The sequence below is a fragment of the Sciurus carolinensis genome, unplaced genomic scaffold, assembly GCF_902686445.1.
Source record: "Sciurus carolinensis unplaced genomic scaffold, mSciCar1.2, whole genome shotgun sequence".
In the NCBI taxonomy this organism is placed as follows: Eukaryota; Metazoa; Chordata; class Mammalia; order Rodentia; family Sciuridae; genus Sciurus; species Sciurus carolinensis.
The window spans coordinates 9,138-36,558 of record NW_025920209.1 but is presented as its reverse complement, the minus strand read 5'-3'; the positions used below and the strand labels follow the sequence as shown (position 1 = coordinate 36,558).

At 35.2% G+C, this 27,421-nt stretch overlaps 3 pseudogenes; all 3 read right to left on the bottom strand.

Moving 5' to 3' along the window:
- Nucleotides 1-3,054: 3,054 nt before the first annotated feature.
- On the bottom strand, nucleotides 3,055-6,164 carry LOC124975025 (olfactory receptor 5D18-like; annotated as a pseudogene).
- A 3,349-nt stretch (nucleotides 6,165-9,513) lies between these two features.
- Nucleotides 9,514-10,461, bottom strand: LOC124975024 (olfactory receptor 5L1-like; annotated as a pseudogene).
- Nucleotides 10,462-15,684: 5,223 nt separating this feature from the next.
- On the bottom strand, nucleotides 15,685-20,462 carry LOC124975059 (olfactory receptor 5L1-like; annotated as a pseudogene).
- Nucleotides 20,463-27,421: the final 6,959 nt, after the last annotated feature.

Here is a 27,421-nt window from a genome sequence, read left to right as displayed (position 1 = left end):
TTTACTGGAGCCATAGCTCGATTTGTGTGTTTCCACAGGATAAAATGTCACCTATCTGGGTTCCTGAATGGCTGACTCGACCAGTGGCAATGCTACCAACAAGTAATTTGGATCAACAAAATGAAGACGCCAAAGACACTCCTGACGATCATGCTATTGACCGTCTTTCACCCCTTAGCCACGCTTTTTTTTTCACCCAGATGAAAATGGTTCTACATTTCAAGAATACATAAAAAACTTAACAGGAGATGCTGTTTTACTTTCAGGATGGGTACCTCGCAGACATAATGCTACAGGAACTACTTTCAAAACCCCTAGAATCTTCCCTCCTTGTAATCCTAAACACAGTACACCTCCTATATGGACAGGTTGTCAACATGCAGGACCAGCGACTCCTGTACAAAATGGATTTTTTTTTCACTCCCAATTTCACTTCTTTCACTGCTAATGATAACTTCACTAATAATGTTCAATTAGGCATGAAACGTGTCAACCCCTTTGACAATTGGATGCTTTTCATTGCAGCTTCAGGATATACTAACTTACAATCTTTTTTCAGTCTCTTAGGAGGGGCATTTCGGCTATGTACTTGGAACTCCTCTACATGGACAAACAGTTCTAGGTTCACTGGTGCTGCCTCACAATCTACGTGTACCAGAAATATTACCTTTCCACCTACCCCAGTTTGTGTGTCCCCCCCTTTTTTATGTTTTTAACTTCTCTTCTCAATTGCACCTCAAGCAAATGTGTATTCCTACCTTCCTACCTGTTCCAGTCTCTGTTACAGATACAGAACTGCCAGTACTACTATCTAGAGACAAGAGAGATTTTGGCATCACAGCGGCTGTGGTCACTGCAATAGTGGTTTCTGCAACAGCAGCACTAGCAACTGCCATACCTACAGCAACAGCAGTCAATCACTTGGCCAAAAATACAGCTACAGCCTTACAGACTCAAGAAGCTCTAAACAACCATTTTAAGGCAGGCATACTCCTTGTAAATCAAAGAGTGGACTTACTGCAAGAATGAGTGGATATCTTGCAAGAACTTTTGGGACTGGGATGTGTTTATCCTTTAAGAGCAGTGTGTGTCACCCCTATTGCTTATAATAACCTTAGCTCTTCGGCTATGTTATTTAAAAATCTCTCTGTCTACCTTACTGGCAATTGGTCATCTACGTTTGATAATTTAACCAGTCAGCTACGAGCTGAAATACTCAGAGTCAATGCCACCAGGGTTCAAGTTGCATCGGTTTCCGAGATGTTCTCTTTGTTATCTAAAGCCCTGGGATTGACAAAACAGTGGGCTGGAACAGTAGCTGGTCTGATTATTATCTGCTTAGGGATAGCCTATGTTATACGCAGCCAAATCAGAGCTCGTCCAGATGCCCGACGTCATCGACGGGCTATAGTACAGGCTTTGACAGCCATTGAGACAGGCACATCCCCCCAAGTATAGCTAAGCATGCTGGACCAGTAGTCAAAGATGGGTGAGATCCGTGGAAATGCATACCAACCTAAGACAGGGTTCTGACGCCTGGAGGTCAGAATTCCAATGACGGGTAAGGATGTAATTTGCCATGGACAACCTAAGACAGGCATGGTCCCAAGTCATCTTTTCTTTATTTAAAAAATAAGGGGGAGATGTCAGGGGCGGGCTCTGAGGGCCCCAGAGCCGCACCATGGCCTGATCTCTAAGATGGCGCCTGGCAGCTTACCAGACATAGCTGCACTCATACAAGTTTTAGGAAGTAACTCTGGTTGGCTGTTGTACATGAGGCAATCCTGGTATCTGCCTGGAGACTGTTCCTTGATAGGCTGACTTTCCTGGTAGTCTACTCTGATAGGCTGATGTTCTCAATGTAAGTCTGAGACTTGCGGAATAAACTCCTTTTGGTTCCTGTGATCAGGAAGAGTGTACGCGTTGTGATTGTCCCCGTGGGCAGTGTGTGATCATAGTGAACTTAATGTTACATTCAAGTCCAACCAAGGTAATTAGCTCTCAATATTCACATCTACACTGAGGCATTTTATAAAGACTATCTAAACAGTCAAGATGAAGAGAATTCTCAAATACCCTGTGAATATTTATCCTGAATACTTGGTCATAGAAAAGAGGAATAGACATTGAAAATGAGCACATCATTTCTGCATTTTCCCTATTCTAAGTAGCAATGCTAAAAGCCTCTTATGTCCTTTTATTCTTTGCAGTGAAACCCTTTTCTGAAATAATTTAGAATACCACCCATTTCTTATTAAAATGTGTCTTCCTTGGATTAACTTACAATATAACTTGTATGCAGATAGCATAAAATAATAGTTCAAAATATTTATTATTTCAAAGCCATAATTATAATCACCTCCTGAACATTTTTCTTGCTCCTGAATAAAACTTCATGCCTTCATGAAGCAGTGGATGAATAAGAATTAACTCCAGAATAAAATGTCTGTCTTGATTTTTTGTTGTTGTTGTTTGTCTTAAAAAAGAGAAAAATATGCCCATCTTTCAAGGTCAAGGTAAATAGCAAGGAAATATGACATCATCATCATTTATCAGATGAATTTGAAAAGGATATCACCACAAACTCACTTACTATATTTATCTTCAGGAATAAATTTTGAGTTCCTTGGAAGGTTCAACAACCTTTCCCTTTCATTTATTTCACTAATTTTACAAAAGCAACTGGTAATTTAGTACTTTAACTCTAGGAGTCACCAGGAATGAGAGAAGGGCAGCATTAGCCTGTGCTACACATACATAATATGGGAGATACATCATGTACATTTTCATTTGCCACACATAATCAACTTGTGAACTAAATGACATTATATAATTTTGTAGACAAAGACAGAAGTCAAGATCAATTAGTTTTATCTGGCTTATACAAGCCACACCATTGGTTTAAAGGCTCATTGGTTTAAAGTTCATATTAAAATGTTTTCGGTTGCAAAATGTTTTCTCCTTTTGAAATCTAAAGTGATTTTAAGAAAAAGAAACTTGACACAGAGTTAATTCAAAAAATCATGGTGTGATAGCCATATTAAATATATATAGTTAATATTTAAAAAGTGTGGTGTGCATTAATTTATTGACTGTGTCCTTGACATCCTTATTTCTCAGACTGTAGATCAGGGGGTTCAACATGGGGATCACCACTGTGTAAAACACAGGCCACTTTGACCGTGTGCCTGGAGTTCTTGGAGTTGGGCACACAGTAGAGGAAGAGGATGGTGTCGTGGAAGATGGAGATGGCCGTCAGGTGAGAGGCACAGGTGGAGAAGACTTTGCGATGCTCACTGGCTGATCGCATCTTCAAGGCAGTAGTGATAATAAACATGTAAGAGGTAAGAATGATGAGCAATGTGCTTATCTCATTAAAAGTGGCAACAGTGAAAAGCAGCAACTGACTGAGATAAGAATCAGAGCAAGAGAGGGATATCAGGGAGGATAACACACAGAAGAAGTGATTGATAATGTTGAAGCCCTGAAAATACAATTTTAAAGCAGAACATGTAAGGGTTAAGGAACACGTGACTCCCCATGCATAACATCCAAACACCAGCATGGCACAGAGTCTCTGGGACATGACCACAGTGTAGAGCAGTGGGTTACAAATGGCCACAAAGCAGTCATAGGCCATCACAGCAAATGGAATCAATTCAGTAACTACACAGGTGCAAAAGAAAAAGAACTGGACCATGCACCCTGAAAGTGAAATGGTTCAGTCTTCTACCAGTAAATTCAACAGCATCTTAGGAGCAATGATAGAGGAATAGCAGAAATCCGCAAATGAGAGGTGACTGAGGAAAAAATACATGGGAGTGTGCAATTTTGGGTTAATTCTGATAATCACAATCATCCCAAGGTTCCCTACCACACTGAAGGTGTAGACTGCCAGAAATACCAAGAAGAGGGGACCCTGCAGTTCTGGGTGATACAAGAAGCCCAAGAGGGTGAAGGTGGCTTGGGAGGTTACATTTCTCTTTCAGAAACATGTTTTCTTTCAGTGAGATCTGAAAATCATCTTGGAAATAAAAGAAGGAACGTGATTGACACCAAAATCATGCTGAATCACCCCCTCAGCAGAATATGAGGTGAAACAAGATGAATCTTTTATGACCCCCAAAATTATCCAGTATCAAGACCAAAAGAATTGAAGTTTCAGAAATATGATTTGAGTGAATTTTACTTCCTCAGAAACTGTACTACTAATTATTGTCATATTCTGCAAAGTAATTTGAAAACATGCAAAGATGATCATTATTAGCTCAGCAGTTTGAAAAGAAACATGTGATCAATTCCTCATGTACAATATTCAAATCTCAGTGAGCTTCATTAACTCTTCAAGAATGTCTAGCAAAATGAAATAGTTATTTTGGTTCTGTGATTACTCATAAAAAAGTGCAAGCATTTGAAATAGATTCTACAACTAGTTTATCTAATAATGATTTTCGCTTACATTATGACACTCCAAAAGAATAGTCCATCTAATTTTCATTTATATGCATGGTTCAATTATTCATTTAGCATCTTAATCATTATTCTGCTTTAATTGAATATATCAGACATAGGAGTCTGTAATTTCCTTTTTTTAGTATCAAAAATTATCTGTTAAACTGCTCTGCTCTCTGGATGAACAAAGGGAAACTTGAAGAAGCCATAATTAGCTGAGGCAGGAGTATTGCAAGTTTGACCCTATCCTCAGTAACTTAGAGACACTGTCTCATGTTTTTAAAATAAATACAGGGCATGGGGATATAACTCAGTGGCAGAGCACTAACCTTGCATGCACAAGCCCATAGGCTCCATCCCTAGCACTACCCACACCCCACACAAAAATCCCACCATGACTTGACCAAAAACTTACCAATATTAGATCATCAATGAACCCAGTTTTCTTGAATCCCTATCAAATTGTTATCTGGTCTCCACTGCCATTTTGATTTGCATTGGAGATATAAAATTTAACATTTTAATTTATAAATATCACATTTTCATACTTATTTTTCTAATTATTATTATTTTGAGGTGGGGACTGGGGATTGAACTCAGGGGCAATTGACCACTAAGCCACATCTATTTTGTATTTTATTTAGAGACAGGGTCTCACTGAGTTGCTTGGTGCCTTGCTTTTGCTGAGTCTACCTTTGACACTGTGATCCTCCTTGTCTCAGACTCCTGAGCTGCTCTATTTTGATTACCTTTTAGAGAACCTTAATGTCAAATGGGAAGGAAAGTGATGAGAGTCTTAGAGATGTTGTGAATGTTGGCACTAAGCTGAAACATACAGACTGGAGATCACAGAAATGTCTCACTTGGATATGAATAGGCATGATGAAAATCCATAATCACCCACAAAGACATTTTCTCTTTCTTGGATCCTCTATTCTTCATCCTATTAAGTCATCTGAAACACTCATTCTGCCCCTCTAATACCTCTCTGCTCCAACCCCCTGAAAAAATTGGAAGAAAATGTTAAGATGTTGTCACTAAATTGAGAAGACATTCAGGAGCAAAGGGTTATTGACACAGATTGTAGGTCTTTCTCTGGTGCTCAGGTATCATTGTCAGATAAATTAGAGAACCCTAGTTAAATTTGAGTCTCAATAAATGATGATTTTTTTTGTGTATGTCCTAAATATTGCATGGTGTATACTCAGAGAAAATATTTGTTTATCTGACATTCAAATTCAATTTGGTATCCTCTATTTTTGCTAAATCGAGCAACCCTATATCCAGAACAACCTAGTGTTTTATGGCAGTCAGCACAACCAGTTCACCTGAGACCTTTCTTTAGTACTGTGAGCAGGGTTCCCTCAACCACATTTCCTTTAATGAGGACCCTTTCTCATACTATCATTTCTGGTAAAACTTCTTTGGTTCTATAATCAAGAGACAGTTTCCAGATGTTCCAACATGGAGGACTCTCTATGGGCCTATGTTCAGATATCCAAGGACTTAAATATCTTTGGGAAGACAATCTTTTTATAGTCAATTCTGTTTAAAATTATTTCTGATTGTTTCATCTTACTATTTCTAAACTTCAGTAGGACTTATCTTCTGTGCTGGATTATTCTGTGTAATAGGCTAACTTGTGAATTGTACCAGGTACAGCAGAATCTCTGGCCTCCGTTCACTGGAAGTGTCTCACTGACTTCACCCATTTGTGAAAAACAAAAATCTCCAAATTTATTTGAAGAAGAAAGATTCATAATGTTCTGTAAAGAACTATTTCTTTATTTCCCTGATTTGGATAGCTTTTTGTGTTTCTTCTGATTGCTACTTAAGACTAATGTACAATTTCCATATCAGGATTCCTTTTCCCTCAAATGATAATATTTTACAGATCGAACAATTTGTATTTTCTTTAAATATGGGTAAATGTGATATTTAAAAATACTTTTTATAATTTTTTTCTGATAGTTCTTGTTTTGTCCCTCATGAATCAGCTTTATGTCCATGCTCTAAAAACATATTTAGATCATGTTTTCTTTGTTAGATTTCCTTAGAAGGTTCACTTAGTCCTTTCAAATACATTTCATTTAAATACCTATTTCTCTTACAAACTCCTTTAAATTCTACCACACACAACGAGATATATATTCCTGAAAACTCACAGTGGCCTAACTTCTCCCACTCACAGTGTACTTCTTCAAAGCGAGTTTCTCCAAACAAAGCTCTAGAGAAAGAGCACGCTTCCTATTCCCTCAGTAACCCCATACATAACGTGTGCAGTGGCTCAAAATTTCCCGAAATTGTTTTCCCATGAAAATCTGACAAAACCTAGCTCATCTTCTAAAAACCTTCCTTAGAAAACATCATCTGCACCTTCTCAGACCTGTGAACTTGCCTCCCGGTGGCAAAGGCAGCCCCACTGGTCTTGAGAGAGCTCATTTGGTTAGACACAGTACCCTTATTTCTATTCCATCTCCCTTTGGGGTCTTGTCCTAGAGGAAATTGGTTGCCTTTTCTCCAGGGGCCTCAAAACAGCAATTAACACTAAGGACTCATTTCTGATGTAATTCTTGTTTCATGGAAAATGTAAATGAGGTCAACAGCATCTTTAGAAACATTTTATGTGAAAGTTAACTCAGTTGAATACGATCTCCCTCTGCTCCATGAATATTCTCCCACTCTACAACTTTTTTTAGAATGACAAAGTAGAGCAGAGATTATAATTTTTTTTTATTTATTCAACAATTATCTCTTAAATTTCTGCTATGCCTCTGTTCTTTGCAAAGTTTCAGCGCCCTTTTATTACTCTAACCAGCAGCTGGTAGATTCTTCCATTATGTCCCTTGACTGCTTGATTACGTTCTTGCCAGAAATACTATGTGGATAACTTTCTTCATATATATTCAGTATAAGATTACAAATGCTTGGAATTTGTTTCTTCCTGTCCTAGGAGCTAAATCTTACTAGAACCAGTATTCCCTGATGTCTAATGTTATTACAATATCTCAATATCCTACAAAAATATATGCTATTATTTATAAAATGATTTCTTCTTTGCTTCTGATTTAGAACATGACTTTCAGAAATTTATCCTGAATATTACAATCCCAAATATCTACAGAAGTCAAAATTCTTGATTCTTTTTTCCATCTCCAGTGACATTTGTTTTGATTATGCTTTTGTTACTTTTATATTCATACATGTGTTTTCATATATGCCTAAGATGCTGTCCTATAATCACTCTTTACAACAAGCAACATAAATCTTTTTGGATATACATAAATATCATTGGATGGATACACTTTTTTCACATGGTTGAGAAAAGAGGGAATGGAAAATGCAATCATATCACTTGTTACCAAAATAAATATGTTCAAACTAAATCAAAATAAATCAGTGAATACATTATATAGAGACCAAGTTATTCTCCAGTTAGTAAATCTGAGTGCATATTTAAGATCCTAATACTGGCTCTCCATGTCTGGTCTAGTCAATTTAATATATCTCAATTTTCTTCACAAATTTTAGTTCCTATAATTATCAGTAACTTTTTATGTATCTATCTACTGTTAATGTGTATTTGTCAAACAGATCTGTGAGATATCTCACCTATCTTTAGAGTATCATTTATGTTATTTATACATCAAAATATTATGGAGGTAGGGAAATTTCTATGCAACACATTATGATTCCTCATGACTACTTTCATTTTATGCATATTGTCACAATTTCTGCAAATTAACCCATACTTAACCATCACTCAGACCTTGGTAAGGTGTGGTTGTCTATATATACATTGGTATGGTTTTCTCTCCAACCAAAATGTGGATTTCTGGTGATCAGAAAGGGGTTTCCCCTGTGTCTGTCCTCACATATCCACATGGTCTCTCAAGACTGGACATTACAGAGGAAAGTATCAAGCAGGACACTTGTCTTTATTCCCTTCCTCTGGAATGTTTGCTCTCACTCTGTTCTCACCTTGTTGGGAATAAGAATGTGTCCAAAGTTAAAGTTTATTTATTAATAGTCAAAGTTACTCAGGATCGCAAAACATATCTTCTACTCTTCTAGGTTTATCTTACCTAATAGTGCCCTTAGGTTTTTGGTATTACGGTATAAATAGTGATAAACTGGAAAGTATGCGTGAAATGTGAAAATTCAGTATAAGGAGAGTGTTAATATGGGCTCAATATGGACTCAAATTCTTTCTCCTGACAAAATTCTACATAAGAACATTGATAACTTGAATCTGTACCACAATTTATCTATTCTAAGACAGTTTCATCTCTTATGAAATCTCTATAGTTGAAGATACTCTGCAATTAATAGTAAAGATGTCATTGTAATCTCAAATCATTAATTAGCAAAGTTTATTTCTTATGAGATTGTGAACAGTACTGAATATACCTTGTCAAAATTTAAGCTCAATAAAATCTTGGGACGTTAGAACAATGAGTAAGTGTTGAAATGTAGGAAAGCAAGAATTGAAAAAGTGAAGATAAAATTTCCAAATTAAAAAATGAAGGTTGAAACACCAATTTAGTTATTTGAATTGGGTCTATTGATTTTCTAACTTTTTATAAATACAAGGTTAGAAACTTCATTTTAAAAGCAAGTCCAATTAGAAATGGTCATAATTCATAGTGTATTTACAAAGGAAGAATCGATGTTCCACAGGAGAAAAGGCTGAATCAAGAAATGTTCCTGAGAAAGACAAAAAGTGACAAAGATTATCTTATGAAGACTAAATACACATGTAAGATGAAGGTTAGAAATCTACTTACAAGTGAAAGTATTTTATCCTCAGTGTACTTAGATGTAACATGAATATAAGAAGTTCAGGCATGGTAAAAGCAGTAGTCTGCTACTCATAATTATGACAATTACCTGATTAACAGTGATGAATAAGAACAGATACAGAATCCATAGAGACAACTATAGAATGTATTATAAATAAATGAATATAAAAAGTGTTTACCCATGACATGTAACTTTTCTCCTAAGATTTTTATGAAATTACTATTATCACGATACACATTTTTCATCCCTTAACCCAAATTATGTTAACACCCTGGATAACATTTTGGAATCCACCACTTTTCTGAGAGCTTCTTTCACATCCTTGTTCCTCAGGCTGTAGATCAGGAGGTCTAGCATGGGGATCACCTCGGTGTAGAAGACTGTGGTCACTTTGTCAATGTCCAGACTAGTGCCAGGACTGGGCTGGCAATAAAAGAACAGGATCGTTTCATGGAAGACGACGATGACTGTGAGGTGGGAGGCACAGGTGGAAAAAGCTTTGCACCTCCCCTCTGCAGAGCACATCTTCAGAATGGTGATGAGGATGAACAGGTAGGAGGTGAGGATGATGGTGATGGTAATGACCTCATTGAAATTGACCACAATGAAAAGCAGCAATTCATTCACAGTGACATCAGAGCAAGCAAGATTTAAGAATGGGGGTAGGTCACAGAAGAAGTGGTTAATCACATTTGACTTGTAACCTGGGATGTCAAGAGTTAAGCAGAGATGAATGAGAGCAGACACTGATGCTAAGAGGTAACAGCCAGAGACCAACTCTGCACAGAGCTTCTGGGACATGATGACCATGTACTAAAATGGGTTGCAGATGGCCACAAAGCAGTCATAGGCCATCACTGCCAGCAGGAAGACCTCTGTGATTGCATAAGTACAAAATAAATAGAGTTGCACCATGCAGCCCTGGAAAGAAATGACTTTGTCCTTGGAAAAGATGTTGGCCAGTATTTTGGGCACTATGATTGTGGAGTAGCAGAAGTCCACAAAGGACAAGTGACTGAGGAAAAAGTACATGGGAGTGTGCAGGTGAGAGCTGAGCTGGATCAATGGGACCATGCCCAGGTTGGTCAGAACCGTGACTCCATAGATGAGAAGGAACACCAGGAAGAGAGGGACTCTCAGCTTGGGGACATCTGACAATCCCAGGAGAATGAACTCAGTCACAGTGGTGCAGTTTTTCTCAGTCATTGTCACAACAATTCAAGGAATACATATGAGAAGTTTTGAGCTAGTTAAGGGAGGAGGTCAAAGAGAAAATATATTAATATTATACACATTCATCGATTGTAAGAGAAACATAACTCATGTTTTCAAAATGTTCAAGTTTTATGAATAATATAAAATACGAATCTGTAGATCTTACTAGTGAAAATTAATTTAAACATGAGCAACAATCTTGAATGATTGTCAGTTAACTACGACCATGTACAGTTAAGATGATTCATTGAATTAGGTGGTTTAGCAGAGTTTGAATAGATTCAAAGACATACTTTAATGCTGCTTAGAAATTAGCTTGGATTCACTAAGAAGTTATGATCATGAATTGTAAAACTAGTATAAAATTTTTGGTGTACTTTTTTGTTGAGGTTTAAAATCTTTCAGTAACCTAAATCTGCATGTATGATTTACCTAAAATTCTATTGTAGTGTATGAACATTTTCTTTGAAACTTGTAGTTCATGAAGACTCTCTATAATTGGAGTTAGTCAATGAAAAAGGGCCTTAACACATACACTCAAAGACACAATTGTTTTTATTATCAAATTAGCAAAGTTATGATTTCATTGTAACAATAATTATGAAGTCCTATAATGTCACAGAAAAAAAACATTTGCACATTTTTTAATAAATTAAGCAACATTTATTGAAAGTCTTAACATTTCAAATAGTAAAAGTTGTTATTTTAATTAGATATTTTATTCTTAGTAAAACAATATCAGAAATGATTATATTGAAAAGTTATGGAAAATTATGTTCAATGGTACATTATTGTCTGTGACTGTTTTGACAATATTCAAAAATAAAGTTGTTTAAAATATGCTTTATCATATCTATGGTAGAAGTGTACTTTCAAATTGTTTTAAAATGACAAATTTTAAAGAACAGTCACCAGTAATACCTAGAGTGCAAGGGTTTACTTGTAAATGAGAATTATGTGTAGAAGTGAATACAGGTAGATACACCATATGTGATCAAATTAATTTGACTACAACCCTGATATAAAATATTTTAATCACATTAAAATAGAAGTAAGTGAAAACTTTCTAAGGTCCTTCAAAGAGTTATTTTGGTAAAGGGGTAATATTTTATATTTCATGTAAGTGGAAACTACCATACAGACCTTTCCCTTAAGAAAGAGGTCTATGGAAGTGGAAAGATCTTACTTTATGCCTTCCTTCTTACCTTGTAGAAATAGAGACTTTGCTGCGCCATTGTAATCCAAATTGATTGAAGATGGTCTGGAAGAGAAACAGCCTGATATTTTCTCTGTATCTTTAATCAGTTTTCATGAAATGGCAATAAATTATTCTCCTGAAACCATGGTTTTCTTGTGTCTTAAACATTTAAAAAAGAGGAAGAAAGAAAATGAGAAGGAGAACAGAAAAGAAAGGAAAAGAAAAGTTAAGATATTTGCCTGAATGCAAATGAAAAATCCTCTTTAAAAATTCTATTTCAATGTTCTATGGTAATAGGGAACTAAACTACAACAACTCTGTAGAAAATCTAAAAGTATCCTCTGCTAAGCAGAGGTAGTTCATTACCAGCTTGCAGGAATATTAACAAAACCTTCAAAATTAGGGTGGCAGTGGTAATCATGAGTTCATCTTTGATCATTAAAAATCTTATGAAGGATACTGGTGTGGCAAAAGTTGGGAAAATAAGAGGAAAAGAGAGAGTCTACCATTTTTTAGTTTGCATTTTTATATGCATTGATGTTTTATGTTGCAGAAGAAAAGGTTCTAATTTCTCTCCTGTCTCTTAAATACAAGAAACAAATATTTAAAAAGTAAGGGCATGAGATAAGTGTTCTCATAAAAATTCTTTAAGTCTAAGACAAATGAGTTAGACATATCATTAATTATGACTGGTTGCTCAGAAAACACGTCTTTTCATTTTCAAGTAACTAGAGTCTAGTTTTAGAGAACAAACCTGTGATATAGATGTTTCCTCACTGGAACTGAATGTGTTAGATGTGTATAGAATGCTATTATACTGTAAATTAAACTCCTGGGAAATGGATCCCTTACTTAAAACAATTACTAATCTCTATGGCATAAGAAAACAAATGAAACTCGAAGTAAAAATTGATGTCACCGAAGGCTCAAAAATAATGAATCTCTGTGGAATGTGATCAGAAAATCTGGTTTAAAACCACCATACTTGGTGCTATATTACAGAGTAGGGTGAACATAGTTAACAATAATGCATTGTATATTTTAAATGGCCAGAAAAGAGAATGTTCAATGTTTTCATGACAATAAAATGACAAATGTTTGTGGTCAAAGATATATAATTGCCCTGATATGATCATTGCATCATGTATACATGCATAGAAGCAGCATACTGTGTCCTATAAATATGCACAATTTTGGGCCAATTAAAAAGAAAAAAATATCCTGAGTGGGGAAAAAATAATTTGACACCAAACCTTCTTTTTTCTAGACTTTATGGGTGATTAGAATTCTGTATCCTAGTATCTGATATATGAGGCACAGCTTGTATTGCATTGGAATTATGATGAATATTTCTGACGAACTTTCCCTTTCTCATAAGATTACAACATCCCTCAGATTCCAGGAGGGCAGACTGTGTACAGCTACACTGGAGTTTCTTCCCATACAGTGAAGGTAATGGATCTGCTGGTCAGATCACTCTAATCATAGGAAACACTTATAGGGCAGGCATTGTGTGTCAGAATCTATCTAAATATTTTCTTTCTTTTTTTTTTTTTTTTGGGGGGGGGGACGGATCAGGTATTGAACCCAGGGTGCTTAACTACCTAATAAAATGCCAAGCCCATGCTCTGTGTTTTATTTATTAATTTTGAGACAGAGTCTCACTGAGTTGCTTAGGGCCCTGCTAAGTTGCTGAGTCTGGCTTTGAATTTTCAATCCTCCAGCCTCAGATGCTTGAGCCACAGGAATTACAGAAGTGAGCTACTGTGCCCCGCTCTAAATCATGTCTATCTGTTGTACTTTGAACAAGGCAAAGAGTTGCTGGAGAAGGCAACTGCTTCCTGTTTTTTCCCCAACCTTGTGACTGTATGGAGTAAAGAACAGACTCAGAGCCAGTGTTAGGACCTGTCTCATGCAGGTATTTGGACTATAGGGCAGAATAAGAAAGAAAGAAAGAAAGAAAAAAAAAAAAAGAATGAAAAGAAAAAAGTGGAACCAGAGGAACTTTCCATGCAATGTTTCCTGATTCCTCCAGACCATATTCATTATTATGTAATAGTCACAATTTCTGTGAATTAGCTCTTGTTTAACTGATGTGAGCATCTCAGTGTAACTTAGTTATTCATATATACATCAGCATGGTTTTCTCTCCCAACCAAAATGTGTATTCTGGTGATCAGAAAGGGTTTCCCCTGATCTGTTGCCCTCCTCACACATTCCCATGTCCTCTCTAGAATGGACACTTACATAGGAAAGTTTCAAGCAGAACACTTACCTTCATTCCCTTCATCTGGAATGTTTGCTCTTGCTCTAATCTCTGCCTTGTCAGGAATAAGGATGTGCACACAGTTAAAGTTCATTTACTAATTGCCAAAGTCACTCTAGATCATAAATCTTATCTTCTATTCTTTTTGGTTTTGCTTACCCTATGTTGAACTTAGGTTTTGGTGTAAAGATCTTATAGTTGTGAATCATAAAATCTTGAGTGAAATGTGAAAATTCAGTATGAAAAGGATGATATTGTGGACTCACTTGCTGCTCTTCCTCCTGATGAGATTTTAAATAAGAGCACTGATAATGGAATCTCTACCAAATTTATCTAGTTTAAGACAGTTTCATTTGTTTAAAGATTTCTATGGTAGATTGTATCTTATAATTAATAGTAAGGAAATCACTCTGATTTCTAATTATTAATTAGCAAAATGTATTTCTTGTGACCATGTGAACACCACTGAATACATGTTAAAATTTAATATCAATAGGGGCTCGCATTGTAGCTCATTTCCTAGCATGTGTGAGATACTGGGTTTCAGTTTCAATAACACATATAAATAAACAAAATAAAGATCCACTAACAATTTTTTAAAAATTGAAAATATTTAATATCAATAAAATTCTATGAGTTAGGCAGAATTAGTTATTGTTAAAATGTAAGAAACCAAGAATTAAAGAAATTATGTTCCAAGTTATATAATTAAGGTAGAAAAAACAATCCTAGCTTTTATGAACTGGATCTTGTGACATTTTAATGTTTTATGACTGGGAGAATCTTAATTTAAACAAGGGAGTGCAAAGTACAAATTTAAGTAAATCATAATGGATTTATAAAGGAAGATTCAATGCTGCATATGAGTCAAGTATGAATTAAGAAATGCTGCTTAGGTACACAGAAAATAGTGATAAAAGATCTTTATATGAAAAATAAATACACATGGAAGAAACAGAAAGAAAGTTAGGGTTATGCACTTACAAGGTACAGTACACATTTAATCCACAATGTATTGAAGAGGTAGCATGAGAATCAGAAGATAAGAAAAAGTGAAAAAGAAGCCTAAGTAATAGATGCACCTGCTCATAATAATGGTGATTCAGTGACTAATAATGAGGAAGAGACATGAGGCAGAACCCACAGAGAAAGAGATAGAATGGATTATATATAAGGAGTTATAATAGATGCTTGCAAAAGACACATAATTTATTTATTCTAATATTGTGAAATGAATATTGTCTCCATTTATCAAAATAATGTGCAGAGTTCTAAAAATAATGGACATTGCAACAACTACAATGGCAATAAAGGAAATAAGAAGAAAAAAATAACAATTAACAAAATATGTGCATGAATGGAATTCTCATGCTTGCATAAACTAGTTGACAAGAAGCTGTTCTTCATTATAGATATCAGGAATTTAAGTTTTAAAAATATTATGTTTTCCCTAAAGATTACCGAAACAAATGACTTGTGAGTTCTTCATTAAAGTACATGATAGATTAAAACGTTAAACATTCATGTCCTAAGAGTGCTACTACTCATACCACTTTACAATATTACAAATTGAAGACAAATATATCAATAATCTGCACCTTTTGAAAATGCTGAATCCTGTCTTTATGAATTGAAAATGCACAAAGATTAGAGAACCAAAAGACTCTCTCATACCTGCCTACCTCCTCCTCATCTTCCACTTTTCAACTCCTAGGCCCATCTCTTCACCCTTATTACAAATTATGCTTTATTAAATTGCCTGGTATAATATTTTGGAGTCCACCACTTTTCTGAGAGCTTCTTTCACATCCTTGTTCCTCAGGCTGTAGATCAGGAGGTTCAGCATGGGGATCATCACGGTGTAGAAGACTGTGGTCACTTTGTCAATGTCCAGACTAGTGCCAGGACTGGGCTGGCAATAAAAGAACAGGATCGTTTCATGGAAGACGACGATGACTGTGAGGTGGGAGGCACAGGTGGAAAAAGCTTTGCACCTCCCCTCTGCAGAGCACATCTTCAGAATGGTGATGAGGATGAACAGGTAGGAGGTGAGGATGATGGTGATGGTAATGACCTCTTTGAAACTGACCACAATGAAGAGCAGCACTTCATTCACAGTGACATCAGAGCAAGCAAGATTTAAGAGTGGGGCTAGGTCACAGAAGAAGTGGTTGATCACATTTGATTTGTAACCTGGGATCTCAAGAGTTAAGCACAGGTGAATCAGAGAGCAAATAGATGCATAGAGATAACAACCAGAAGCCAGCTCGGCACAGAGCTTCTGGGACATGATAACCACCATGATATCATCAATGGGTTGCAGATGGCCACAAAGCAGTCATAGGCCATCACTGCCAGCAGGAAGACTTCTGTGATTGCATAAGTACAAAATAGAGTTGCACCATGCAGCCATGGAAAGAAATGGCTTTGTCCTTGGTAAAGATATTGGTCAGCATTTTGGGCACTATGATTGAGGAGTAGCTGAAGTCCACAAAGGACAAGTGACTGAGGAAAAAGTACATGGGAGTGTGCAGGTGAGAGCTGAGCTGGATCAGTGCAACCATGTCCAGGTTGGCCAGAACCGTGACTCCATAGATGAGAAGGAACACCAGGAGGAGAGCTTGGGGACATCTGGCAATCCCAGGAGAATGAACTCTGTCACAGTGGAATAGTTTTCCTTGGTAATTTTACCAGAAATCAGGTTTAGAAAAACATGGTAATTTTTTGCTAGTTCAGGAAAGAGAACAAAAAGAAATTATCATACTCTTAAACACATGTATTCATGGATTGTGAAACATAACTGCCAAATTTGGAAATATTACATAATTATGCAAATAATCAAAATTGTGTATCTCAGTAGAGTTCACTGTTGAAATGAATTTAACCATCAGGAGTAATAGTAAATGATTCTTAGTCATTAACTACCCTGTACAATTCTGATGATCCTTTGAATTTGGTGGTTTGGCAGACTGTGAAAGAGATTTAATGACGTGCTCTTAGCTACATGGAAATTTACTTCAATATACAAAAATGTTAAAAGTTATGTCCTAGTAGTGTAAAAGATACCATACACTTTATTATTTTTTTAAAATCTATCAGTAGCATAAATTTACACCATAAGTTATCTCAATTGTGTTGTTGGGAAATGTAGTTTCTATGAAACTTATGGTTCATGAAGTCCATTTAAAATTATAATAATTAAGAATGAAAAAGGAGGCTTAACATATATATTCAAAGATATAGTTTATCAAATTAGTGAAGCTATGATTTCATTGTAATATTAGTTATGAAGTACTATAATGTCTCAGAAAGAAGAAACAGTTGAATAATTTTTTAATCCATTATGCAACATTTATTGAAAGTCTTAACATTTTGAACAATAAATACTAAATGATTTTTAGATATTTTATTCCTAGTAAGATGATATCAGAACTAATTATATTGAAAAAAACAAGAAAAAACTATGTTCAAGGGTACATTATTGTTTGTGATTGTTTTGACAATAGTCAAAACTAAAGTTTTTTAAACTATGATTCATCAATTTTAAAGAACAGACACCAATAATACATAGAGTGTGAGGTTTTATTTGTAAATGAGAATGCGGGGAATACAGATAGACACACCATGTGTCATCAACTTTATTTGGCTACGACCCTGATATAAAAATATTTTAACCACATTAAAAAATAGGTAAGTGAAAACTTTCTCAGGTCCCCACAGAGTTATTTGGGTAAAGAGGTAAAATTGTGTATTTCATGTAAGTGGAAACTACCCTCAGATCTTTCCCTTAAGGAAGAGGCCAATGTAAGTTGAATGGTCATACTCTCTGCCTTCCTTCTTACCTTGTAGGAATAGATGCTTACTTCATTAAACCATTATAATAAAAATTGAAGATGGTCTGGAATAGAAAAAGTCTGATGTTTTTTCTGTATCTTGAATCAATTCTGATGAAATAAAAAAAATATTCTTCTGAATTTGTGATTTTCTTATGTCTCATTTATTTAAAAATTTAAGATATTTGTGGGAATGGGAATGAAAAATCCTCTTTAAAAATTCTCTTTCTAATGTTCTATGGTAAAAGGAATAAGACTATGATAAATCCATAGAAAATTCAAAATTATCATCCTATGCTGAGCAGAGGACATCATGACTACCTTGCAAGGCACATTCACAAGACCCTCAAGAGTGTGGTAGCAATGGCAATCACCAGATCAACTTTGTTCACTTTAGATCTTGAAGAATGTTGCTGTGGCAAAAGTGGGGGAGAAAGAGAAAAAGAGAATGTTTACCATTTTTACTTTGAAATTTTTGTATGCATTAGTGTTTGATGTTGCAGAATAAATAGACGTAATCTCTTCCCTGTCTCTTACACAAAAGAAAAAAAACACTTGAAAAGTAAGGGCATGAGATAAGTATTCTCATAAACATTCTCTAACTCAAAGAGTGAGTTAGACATATTAATTATTTTTTACTCAAAAAATACATGTCTTTTCAGTTTTAAGTAGAGTCTAGGTTTAGTGAACAAACCCGTGGTATAGATGTTTCTTCCCTGGAACTGAAGGTGTTAGATGTGGATAGAATGCAATAAAGGACTTTATATTATGAATTAAGCTCTTGGGAAATGGATCCCTTACATAAAACAATTACTATTCTCCATGGCATAAGAAAATTTTAAAAAAATGGAAATAAAAGTTGATGGCATATATGGCTCAAAAATAATTAATCTCTGTGGAATGTGATCAGAAAATCCGTTTTAAACCACCATAACTTGGTGTTCTATTGCAGAGTAGAGTGAACATAGTTAACAAAAATGTATCTTATATTTTCAGTGGCCAGAAAAAAAAGAATGTTCAATGTTTCCACCACAAAAGAATATATTTTAAAAAACTGACAAATGTTTGAGGTGATAGTTATACAAATCACCTTGATTTTATCATCATATACACACTATAGAAACAGCACTCTGTGCCCTCTAGGTAAGTATAAATATTATGTGTCAATTAAAAAAAAATTTAAATTTGAGGTAATCAAGAGCTCATCTTCTGTCATTAAAGCTCTTAAAAAGGATGCTGGTGTAGTAAAAGTGGGGGAGAAAGAGAAAAAACAGAGTCTACCATTTTTAGTTTCTACTTTTAATATACATTACTATTTGATATTGCAGAAGAAATGGTTGTAATTTCTCTCCTGTTTTTTAAATAAAGAAAAAGATTTGGAAAACAAGGGCTTCAGATATGTGTTCTCATATTCTCTAGGTCAAAGATAGATGAGTTAGACAAAGCAATAATTATTATTGTTTGCTCAGAAAATATATGTCTTTTCATTTTCAAATACCTAGAGACTAGTTTTAGTAAGCAAAACCGTGGTATGGGTATTTCCTCCATGGATAAAATACAATAAAATACTTTATACTATAAATTATGCTCCATGGAAATGAATGCCTTACCTAAAACATTGACTGATCTCTGTGGCGTAACAATATAAATAAAAATTGATGTCCTAGAAGGCTCAAAATAATTAATCTCTGTGGATTGTGATCAGAAAATCTGTTTTAAAACCAACATAACTTGGTATTCTATTACAGAGTAGGGTGAACATAATTAAAACTAATGCATTGCATATTTTAAATAGCAAAGAAAAAATTTTTAATATTTTCACCACAAAAATCAAATGAAAAATCTTTGAGGTGATGCATATGCAAATCATCCTGCTTTGATCATCATATCATGTATATATGCATAGAAAACACACCGTGCCCTAGAAGTAGTACAAGATCTAATTGTTTTTGTACCATGGAGTGAACCTAGTGGTTCTTACTATGGAACCACATCCTCAGCCTATTTTCTGTGTTTTATTATTATTGTTATTATTCTTATTTGTATTTTGAGACAGGGTCTCATTAAATTGCTGGGGTCTCACTAAGTTGCTGAGGCTGGATTTGAAATAGTGATCCTCCTTCCTCAGTCTGCTGAGCACTGGGATTATAGGCATGGTTTACTGTACGCAGCTCAAAATCACATCTATCTAAGGGTTAGCTTGTGTAATCGTCTCAACAGCAAGTGAAGAGATCATTTTGTTCTTATGCATTTCTTACCGAAAAGGTGATGGAGGCACAATCAGTTATAATTCGAACACAGCAAAGAGAGCTGCTAGAGAAGGAAAATACTTCCTGGATTTTCCCAATGACATGACTGTACAGAGAAAAAATGAGACTCAGAGTCAGTGTTAGGATCTGTCTCATTCAGATATGTGAAAGAGAGACCAGGAAAAAAAAAAAAAAATGGAAGAAGAAGAAGAAAACAGGACCAGGAGAAACTTCCATGCAATGTGATGTGATTCCTCCAGACTGCATTCATTATTCTCCAATATTCACAATTTCTCTGAATTTGTGCTTATTAACCACCACTCAGACCTTGGTGTGATGTAGTTATCCATAGATTCATCAGCAAGGTTTACTCTCAAACCAAAACCTGGTTTCTGATGATCAGAAAGGGTTTTCCCTGATCTGTTGCCCTCCTCCCACATTCCCATGTCCTCTCAGGAATGGACACTTACATAGGAAATTATCAAGCAGGACACTTGCCCTTATTCCCTTCATCTGGAATGAACACTCTTCTTTATTCCCTTCATCTATCACTCTGGTCTTCACCTTGTTGGGAATGAAAATGTGCCCACAGTTGAAGGTCATTTATTAATTCCAAAGCCACTTTGGATCACAAACCTTATATTCTATGCTTCTTGAATTTTCTTACACTTTATTAACCTTAGGTTTTTGTTATAAGGATCTAAAAGCCGTGAATTGGAAAGTCTTGGGCTAAATATGAAAATTCATTATAGAATAGGTGATAACAAGTTGAATCAATTGTTGTTCTTTCTCTTGACACAATTGTTAGGACAATAATGACAATTAAATCCCAATTATATTTACTCTGTAAAATCTCTATGGTTGAATTTATCTTACAATTAAAAGAAAGAAATCATAGTGCTTTCAAATTATTAATTAACATTTATTTCTTTGAGCATGTAAAATACACTGTGTCAAATTTAATCTCAATAAAATGTTGTGAATTAGCCAGTATTAAAATACAAGAAATTGAAGACTGAAGAAATTAAGCTCCAAATTAAATAATCAAGATTGAAAAATCAATCCTAGTTTTTATGAACTGGATTTGTGACTTTCTAATGTTTTATGGGAAGCAGAAGTTTTATTAAAACAAGTTAGTACAAAGTAGAAATTGTTATAAATTATAATGTGTTGGGGGCTGCAGACCCCATCTTAGCCTGGCTTTCAGGATTTCAGTGTGGCCCTATTGCCGAGACAGTGGATAGCAACAAACAGCTGACAAGGACTTCCACACTGGCACTGAGCCGGGGCAACCTGGTTTGCAACAAACAGCTGACAAGGACTTCCACACTGGCACTGAGCCGGGCAACCTGGTTTGCAACAAACAGCTGACACTGCTTAAGGAAGTTGCCCGGCACTAAGCCAGTGCCAGAATGAACTGCTCTGATTGACAAGGTGACCCATGCCCATCATGAACTCTCTTGATACATTAAATTGAAATCTTGTTCTTCCGTGTGTATACCTTCTAGGAGTTAAACTTAAATGTTTATACAGTTGCCATGCAATGCCAGACAGCAAGCAGACCTGAGCCTCTGATCTGTTTCCTGATTACTTATTTTCTTCTTCTTTGCCCATTATGGGTGCAGTATAGTTACATATGTAATATGAAAATGTTGTGGAACTTTTGTACATTGTTTACTTCATACAAATAACCTTCATTTTAACATTAGCCAATTTTTGATGAATTAAACAAGCTCATACCCATTGCTTCTCAACATTCATACAGTTCAACCTCTACTGTTAACCCTGCCATCCATTCAATAAAAAGAAAACTAAGAACATTTACCATATGCCAGAGTTAAAAAGATAAAAAGTTAAATAGCATCAGAAATACCTCAATGACAGCATTGATACACACCTTATATATTTTCCAGAATTTTGTGAGTAAACACACATTATCAAAATTAAATTTGATGAAATACTGTGAGGTCAGTAATATTAGTCAAAATTAGGATGGAAGAAACTGAGGATTGAAGAAGTTAAATTTTGCCAAACTAAAACTCAGAGTCAAAGTACCAAGTCAGGCTTTCATGAACTCAAGCATATTGTATTTCAAACGTTATTATAGATAAAGGACACAAACTTCATTGAAACAAGTGAATGCAATTTAGAAACTAAAGTATTAATGCAGCTACAAAGTGTCAGTGGTATACATCAATCAAAAATGAATGAGTAGATATGATTTAGAAAACAGTTTCCCTATTTTCCTGGTGAATTATTTGAATGCGTAATTTTATTGAACCCAACACATGAAATATAGGTGAACATGAACACCAGATCTGCAAATTTATGTTTCAGTTATCTGTGCCTTTGCTTTGCCTCCTTCCCACATTCTAAATCACCCTTTCTATGCTAAATGAAATTTGCAAACGAAGAATATATTATCAGACCAAAGATACAAGCAAAGAACTTGAACAGAGGTTAGAAATGCACTTGTTTCATCAATCATTTCATCTACAATGAATTGCAGTGTTAGTACGAACAAAAAGAGAAAATCATGAAGTGAAAAAAAAGACAATTCAGAAATTTTGTTGCCCATAATAATGTTTTCTAAATGGTTACAAATATGTATGAGGGAGAGAGAGAGAAAGACAGATATAGAAGGATTAATTATCTACTAGGGATCAATCTACGTTGATGCTTTCAGGTTCTATAATTCAATATTCCTAAATTACTTGTGAAATTATTACTATATTCTACATGAAATGAGATATTATCTCGGGTTCAAACAATAATGAACATCTGGATGACTGAAGTAAAAAGGAAAATATAGTAAATAATACATATACATATATATATATATAAAATAACAAAACAAAAACATACATGATTACGTATGTACATATAGATTTGTCATTCTATGGGCACACTCTCAATGCTATCATCTTCATTATAAAATTACAGAGATGCTTTTCTGACAAGAATTATAGTTTCATGAATCATGGAAACTGATATAATACTGTGATTCTTATGTTCATCTTTAACTTGAGAAGATTTTATACCAAACCCAATATGTGTGTCTTAGTAGGCCATTAACCATATTCATTTAAACATTACTGATTATTTTAAACTTTAAAAAGGGGCTAAATTTTTTGAAGAATATATAAGGCCACAGTTGTAAATTAAAAAGACACAAATATAAATAAATCAGAAAGACTCACTCATGACTGTTTAACTCATTCCTCTTCTCTCCACTCCAATGGTACAGCCCACGAATCACCCCTCCAGTTACCTCTGCTTTGCAGCCTGAGTCCTGGCAAGCTCACATTCTCTAGGAATCTGTATTAGAGCTGAGAGTTTTACTGAGAGCTTCCTTCACATCCTTGTTCGTCAGGCTGTAGATCAGACTGCATTTTGATTCATTGTACACAAATGGGGTACATCATTTAGTTTCTATGATTGTACACATTGTAGATTCATATCATTCATGTATTCATACATGTACATAAGGTAATGATATCTGTCTCATTCTACCATTTTTCATACCCACCCCTCATTTCCTTCTACATCATCTAAAGTTGCTCCATTCTTCTCTCATTCCTCAACCCCTCACCCCCATTATTTGTCATCATTCACTTATCATGGAAACATTCAGCCTTGTTTTTTTGGGGGATTGACTTATTTCACTTAGCATGATAGTCCTCCAATTACATCCATTTATTTGCAAGTGCCATAATATTATTCTTCTTTATGGCTGAATAATATTCCATTGTGTATATACACCACAGTTTCTTTATCCATTCATCTGTTGAAGGACATCTAGGTTGGTTCCACAATCTAGCTATTGTGAATTGAGCTTCTATAAACATTGATGTGACTGCATTAAACGTTATACTTTATTATGTGATCCAATTTAGTTTAGGCTGGTATAAATACATAAATAAATAAATAAATAGATAATTTTAAAAAACAGAAGCAATAGGATAGTTAATATTATCCACAATGAAATAAAGCATCTTTCATATGAAATTTATCAAAAGTTAAGCGCAGCATAATGGAGATTCATAGCATCTTTATTTTAATTCTGAGATTACATGAAATCATTAAAATTTATAAAAACTTTTATATATGCTTTGATTAGTTTTCAAAATTTCTAACTTGGTATTGAGTCTTGAGGGATCATGTCACAGTTTTATTTGATCGAACTTTTTTCTGTATAATATTCAAAGCCATTTTACCTAGCTTATTCTATGATCAATGCTCTAAATATTGTGATTGTAGGAAATAAATTTTATAATCTAGGGTAACATTTTCTGAGTTTCCACTCTGACAGCTGACGAGATAGACTTCTTTGTGATTATTACCCACAAGAGTTTATGTTTTATTGATTTATTTTATATGGGAAAGTAGTTAGTTATTATACTTCCTATCATCATTCATTTTTTCAAAATTAGCCTAGTGTTTAAGATTGTCTAATGTTGGCCATGGTTCAGGGAATTAGTACTCTTGAGAACAGTCTTTCTATATTGATGCATTTTCCACCTTCAAAAGATGTTTTTGATAACTAATTTACTTTTTGGACTGTATCTCAAGAACTTTCAAAGAATTGTACAAGACGTAATTGAGAAAAATGACCAAAGCATCATAGCATTGTTCATGATACAAAAATTTTAGGAATGAACAGTCAGGTAGAAGGAAATGTTCAAAATCAAAATATATATATATATATATACACACATATATCTGAGAAAATACACTTCTCTTTAAATGACCATGTCAAATAATTTAATGACATAATATTGACCCTGATAAATTAATGCTTTGTGAACAATAAAACTGAGGGACAGCTGTAATATTATGTGTACGTAATCATATGCTTTTCTTTCTCTAAATGACCAGGAAAAGTGATTGTCTTTCTCTCAGTGCAAAGTAACACATAAATTTGAGAATGTTTTCCTGTTTTCAATTTTGAACAAATAAATCAGGTGATAGTTTGCTCACAGAGCACTGCTTTTACGCCAAGAATGAATGTAACTACTATGTGACTTTGGTCGGTGACATTTTGGTTGTCACCATGGCAGGTGGCATGTGCTACTGACATCTAGTAAGGATCCTGCTAAACACTCTACAAGGTACATGACCACCCCTCCCTCACCCCCACCTCCAACACAGCCAAACTCCACCAGGATGATACTGTAAGTCATTCCACAGTTGAGAAACCTGCCGATAAGAGATATTCTAATGTGCTTTATACAGAACTAATGTAAGTCTTCCCTTTTCTGCTTCAGGGATGATTCACTTGTATATGTCCCTCCATGGAAGTTCTCATGGGTGTCTCATTGCCACCCTCAGCATTGGGGTGACCGTCAGGATCCTCTCCATGCAGACTTGACCAGGTTGCACAGATGGACATGTTATAAGAGAGATGTGAAGGGAGGGTGAAAAAGGCATTTATCCCCCTTGTTCACATTGATTTTCCTCTCTTGCTGGCATTTCTTTTTTTTTTTTTTTTTTTTTTTTTTTTTGCATTTTTCCTTTTTTTTTTTTTATTGTGAACAAATGGGATATATGTTCTTTCTCTGTTTGTACATAGAGTAAAGGCATACCCTTTGTGTAATCTTACGTTTACATAGGGTGATGTTGGTTGATTCATTCTGTTATTTTTTCCCCTTCCCCCCACCCCTCCCATCCCTCTTTTCCCTCTATACAGTCCTTCCTTCCCCCATTATTGCCCCCCTCCCTACCCTCACTCTAACCCTAAAACTAACCCCTCCCACCCCCATTATGTATCATCATCCACTTATCAGCGAGATCATTCTTCCTTTGGTTTTTTGAGATTGGCTTATCTCACTTAGCATGATATTCTCCAATTTCGTCCATTTGCTTGCAAATGCCATAATTTTATCATTCTTTATGGCTGAGTAATATTCCATTGTATATATATGCCACAGTTTCTTTATCCATTCATCAACTGAAGGGCATCTAGGTTGGTTCCACAATCTGGCTATGGTGAATTGAGCAGCAATGAACATTGATGTGGCTGTATCTCTGTAGTATGCTGATTTTAACTCCTTTGGGTATAGGCCAAGGAGTGGATAGCTGGGTCAAATGGTAGTTCCATTCCAAGTTTTTAAGGAATCTCCATACTGCCTTCCAGAGTGGTTGCACTAATTTGCAACCCCACCAGCAATGTATGAGTGTACCTTTTTCCCCACATCCTCGCCAACACCTGTTGTTGCTTGTGTTCTTGATAATCGCCATTCTGATTGGGGTGAGATGGAATCTTAGGGTGGTTTTGATTTGCATTTCTTTATTACTAGAGATGTTGAACATTTTTCCATATGTTTGTTGATTGTAGGTCTTCTCTGTGAAGTGTCTGTTCATTTCCTTAGACCATTTGTCGATTGGATTATTTGTAGTCTTGGTGTTGAGTTTTTGAGTTCTTTATAGATTCTGGAGATTAGTGCTCTATCTGAAGTATGATTGGCAAAGATTTTCTCCCACTCTGTAGGCTCTTTCTTCACATTGCTGATAATTTCCTTTGCTGAGAGAAAGCTTTTTAGTTTGAATCTATCCAGTTGTTGATTCTTGCTTTTATTTCTTGTGCTATGGGAGTCCTGTTGAGAAAGTCTGGTCCTAAGCCAACATGTTGAAGATCCTGGACCTACGTTTTCTTCTATAAGATGCAGGGTCCTCTGGTCTGATTCCGAGGTCCTTAATCCATTTTGAGTTGAGTTTTGTGCACGGCGAGAGATATGGGTTTATTTTCATTTTGTTGCATATGGATTTCCAATTTTCCCAGCACCATTTATTGAAGAGGCTATCTTTTCTCCATTGCATATTTTTGGCCCCTTTGTCTAGTATGAGGAAATTATATTTGTTTGGGTTTGTGTCCGTGTCCTCTATTCTGTACCATTGATCTACCTTTCTATTTTGGTACCAATACCATGCCGTTTTTGTTACTATTGCTTTGTAGTACAGTTGAAGTTCAGGTATTGCATACCCCCTGCTTCATTTTCCTGCGAAGGATTGCTTTAGCAATTCTGGGTTTCTTATTCTTCTAGATGAATTTCATGATTGCTTGTTCTACTTCTGTAAGGTACATCGTTGGGATTTAATTGGAATTGCGTTGAATCTGTATAGCACTTTTGGTAGTATGGCCATTTTGACAATATTAATTCTGCCTATTTGCTGGCATTTCTTATGAGATATGTGCTTCTGCAGATTAAGTTGTTCCCATTTCCCACTGAGAATGTCCTTTACCTCAAAAGGAGAAGTATATTTTCTTAAAGGAATGATTAAAACTTGTAACTCTCAAGGATTCTTCAGAGGGGAGGGAATAGTACACAGATTTAAAAACAAATCTGTAATACTATTTTCCTCCTTTACACATCATTCTTCTATCATAAAAGAAATCAACTTTCTA